This window comes from Dioscorea cayenensis, chromosome 4 (genome assembly GCF_009730915.1).
Source record: "Dioscorea cayenensis subsp. rotundata cultivar TDr96_F1 chromosome 4, TDr96_F1_v2_PseudoChromosome.rev07_lg8_w22 25.fasta, whole genome shotgun sequence".
NCBI lineage: Eukaryota > Viridiplantae > Streptophyta > Magnoliopsida > Dioscoreales > Dioscoreaceae > Dioscorea > Dioscorea cayenensis.
The window spans coordinates 7,222,655-7,227,189 of NC_052474.1; positions in this window are offsets into that span (position 1 = coordinate 7,222,655).

A 4,535-nucleotide genomic window follows, 5' to 3' on the forward strand; every position below is an offset into this window, starting at 1 on the left:
TAGAATTCTCCGCGGCTTCCTAACTTGGACACCTTCCAAAGTTAGATGTTGCAACACCCAGTTGCAACATAGACCACGTTACTGAACATGACTGAGTTCTAGCCAGATGCACCCGAATCTGCGCCCTTCAATCTCTCGATTCCTTCAGTCCGCCTCGTAGCAGTTGACTCGACCCGAGCTCCTCCTGCCTGCAGCTGCTTTCTTCCTCACGTCACTTCAGAAGGTCTCCCACTCCCGAGGGACGTGCCCAACAAGACACACGTGACCATCTCACCAAAGATAGTTACCGAAGATCTCCCGATCTTCTTTCCAAACTTGGTCCACGTTTGATTTTCCAAAATAATCTTCTTTTGGCACATGAAATATTGTTACTAAACTTGATCTCATCTTCATCCAAGTTTAGCTTTCAATATCTTCAAGCATGATCTTCAATCATCCATGCTTGGATCTCCAAATCTCTAATCATATCTTATGCAATCAATCTCCTCATATGATTAGTCTCCATGAATAGTTCCGCCCATAGATAGCTCTTAGATCTTTATTCAATTAATGATGCTAAATATGGTCTTGATAATCTCCTTGGCATGTCTTTACCTTATTTAGTTTATGTCTTTCAAATAGCTTCACACCAAACTAAACCTTGTGTCTTCTAATAGCTTCATACCAAGTTTAACTTGTGTCTTCTAATAGCTTCAAACAATCTTCATGATCTTGAATTCTTGCCAATGATAGAATATTCCTCTCTCTTCAAATAGATCTTTCTAAAAAGGAGTTCTATCAAAGATATGAATTGTCATCCCGGATCTTACCAAGGATAGACAATCATACCTAAAATAAAATTTACCTTTCTTGAAAAGATCCTATAGTTTTAATGCACTTTCCAAAAATAGTTTATCATCACATGATTGTGTTGAGAGGAATATCTACTAAATAAAATCTCCACCTTGATCTTCATCACATGTCATGAACTCATCTTTTGCCTCATCGTCATCTTAGTCACATTTTCTTTTGATGAGTCATTTCTAGCCACGTCATCATTCTCATGCCATGTCACCTTTTGGCTTGTCATATAATGCAAATCCACGTCATCAGACTTAACAGAGGCATCTAACAACACTAACAAAGAAGATCTAGCTGCTAGGCTTCTGAGTCAGTCATGGATTCTCTTGGATTGTATGTTTTGTCCATCAAAGACCACAAAAAAAATTAAGACTTCTTTAGCGGTTGTGCTAACTGAAATCTTTAAGCTTTATCTCTTAGTTTCAAGAACTGTAAACACTCAAAGAATGAACAAATGCATACATTTGATTAAGATCATGACAGGCGAAAATGTTTTGAAGTTGCAAATCCTCTTTTTCCTTGATAGCTAGATGTTCCACAAAGAATGCTCCAGGTTTTCTTAATATGGGCTTGGAGGTTAAAGGTCTAGAAATCCCATACTTCACCCATGGAGCTAGGTGAGAAGTATGACTAATAAAGTACCATATACATTATGTAAATGAGCTTCTAAAGAAAAGCTAATTCGCTAATTCAATAGTTGTGTGACACCAAAATGCAGGTGGCTGTCGAGAGTTTATTACAACGCATGTCATAAAATTTTTAAGCATGAGAATCTTGTTATCCAAAATAAGTCATATGGAGATGTTGATTTTTTTGGGGCCTCAAAGCTTTTCCAAATCCATAATATTATAAGGTAATAGTGACTTCTATCATATGGGTACCCATAAAAAGAAAACAATCCTAAAGAGTTGAGTCACCAAAGTTTGAAGTTTTGGATATATTGTTTACAAAGGCAAAGACTTCGATAACTTTAATTTTTTTTTATTAATATTTAGAAAATAAATAAATAAATATTAATTTATTTCAAATTACAGAAGCATGATACTTGAACATGTACAAAAACATGGAGATTAGATATTAAATATTTAATTATCATATAGTTAGATATTTTTATTAAGTAAATAAAAAATGGTGCTATATAAAATTATAAATGGTCACACTTCCCCCTTGTTGATAGAACATCAAATAAAGAAGAACCGAAAGTGATATATGAGGAAGCAACTCTCTTTGATTTCGGTGTTCCACACGTGTATCACAATTCACAAGAAAATGATCAAAATTTCAGAAGCTCCAAGGATCCTATAAGAAATCCGATAAGGTGGTCCGGTTCAAAAAAACAAGTTTCGAACCGGGGTTTTTGGTTTAATGTTAAGGTTTTATCTTTGGTTCGATTCCTGATCTAGTTCAGAAAAACCTACGTTGATGTGCATGCTTTATGTTTTTACATGATTTTTTTAAAAATTTTTAAAAATAAATTTATATATTAATTATTGTATATATTTTTTTAAAATAATCAAAATGGTTGAGGTAATTGAATTTTCAAGGTTAGGAATATTTTTTTAAAAATTGTTATGTAGCTATATATAATAACTCACTGTCATTTTTATAGGAATATATATACACACACATAGAGGGTACATACATAAATCCTAAAAAAACATAATTTAAAAAAATCCACCAAAATATAATCTACGTTGAGCGATTTTATGTGTATGGATCGTAGTTTTTTCAAATAAATTATACACAATATATTTTAAAAAAATAAACATAAATACATAGAGTAGTGACCAAATTTAAAAAGTAAAAAATAAAAATAAAATACACACAAACTACGGGAAGCGACCAAGTGACCCTAGAAGTAGTGAGAAGGGTGTGAAGACAAACAAAGCCTTCAAAAAATAGCTACCAAAGAGGATCATTCATCCGTGCCTATTTTATCAATCTCAAATTTTAAAATTAAAAATTATAAATCAGTTTTTTATTAGAGAAAACTCGTACTACAAAAAGAAAAAAAAAATTGCAGAAGAAATAAGTTACTTTTGACACTAGTAACATGCATTATAGTCTATAGTATTAATTCCATACAAAATAATTTGATAGATAATCATAATTGAAAAAAAATAAATAAATAAAAAGAAACACATTACTTGCATGGTAAAACAAGTAATTTCATATCCCTTGGCAAACAAAGGCCCACGTCTTAGAATTGTAGTTAGGATGGCCAACCATTTGATGCTTTACTATTTATTTATTCCTCTCGCCAAAGTTTCGAAAAGTACGAAAATTATATATATATATATATATATATATCTCCTTTTGAATACCCTCATTAGATTTTTCCTAATTTGAATCTATTCCCAACATCTTTATTGACTCTTGATCATCAAATTGTCATTTGTCTTTTATGCTTTATGGTTGTTTTATCATCAATTATGTCCTAGACCTCAAAATAAATCCTCACTTTGTACCATCTACAAATTAATGTGGTTGAGATCATTCAATTATTTATAGGTATGTGGCTAAAAAATAATCAAACAAGTTTTAAAACAAAAAATCTAGATTGTAATTTTAATTATATCCATCTAAACCAGTATTAAATAAATAAATTTCAATTAAGAATATGTGGTACTTTGCATGCCATCTGGCATAATTAACACCACAAAATTATGTAAATTTTAAAAATAAATAATTTAATACTAATCAATGTTTAATGTAGAAATATATAAAAGTAATTTAATCAGTTGTAGCAAAGCAAATGAACAAATAAAATAGATTGCTCTCTTATATAAACAAGATGAAAATTATGTCATCCAAATTACATTAACATGCAAAAAATAATAATAATAATAATAATAATAATAATAATAGAGGGCGTGTGGTCTACCCACGTTCCTAGATTCACAATCTACGCACCTTGATTGTCCACGGTCTGCATTACAAGCAAAAAAAAATCTCATTCATTCACAGTGCTACTTCATATAAATAGTATTTACTGTGCTTATAAATAGTAATATAGTAAAAATAGGATGCACGGTACTTTAATCTGAACTATATTATCATAATTGGCATAGTCTAATTCTATTTCTATTAGACGTGCATGAAAAACTAATAAAAGATAACAAAATATTTACCAACCCATTTGTTTCCCTCTATTACCGTTATTGTTTACTCTCTCCGTTCCTTTTTATCTGTTATAAACCCATGTTCCTTTTTATCTGTCATTTTTAAACTTCAAGAAACATTTATTAATTTTTTTTTCCAAAATTACCCTAACACTCTTGTCACGTCCCGACCCGCGGGCCCGCCACGTGACAACCGCCGCGACGATCCCGAGGAGGGACACACACCACTCAACCCTCGAGTCATCGCGTAAGGCTCACAAACCCCTCGCTAAACAACACCGCAATAATAAAAGGTACCAAAACAAAACTTTCACTCGAAGAATCAATAGTAAAGTGAAGATATACAAATCACGCTATTCGTGAGTTAAGAACACTAGTGGATCCACTCTGCACTCATACAACGCAACCTCGACTATAATAAATAAACAACCCGACTTGGAATGCAAGCGCTAACACTCACCGCCATGATCGACCCAAACCACTAAAACACGGAAGAGAGGAGGGGTGAGTAACTATAGTCACTCATAATGGGTTAGCACAAATCTAACGGAATATCAAAAACAAATCGATGAA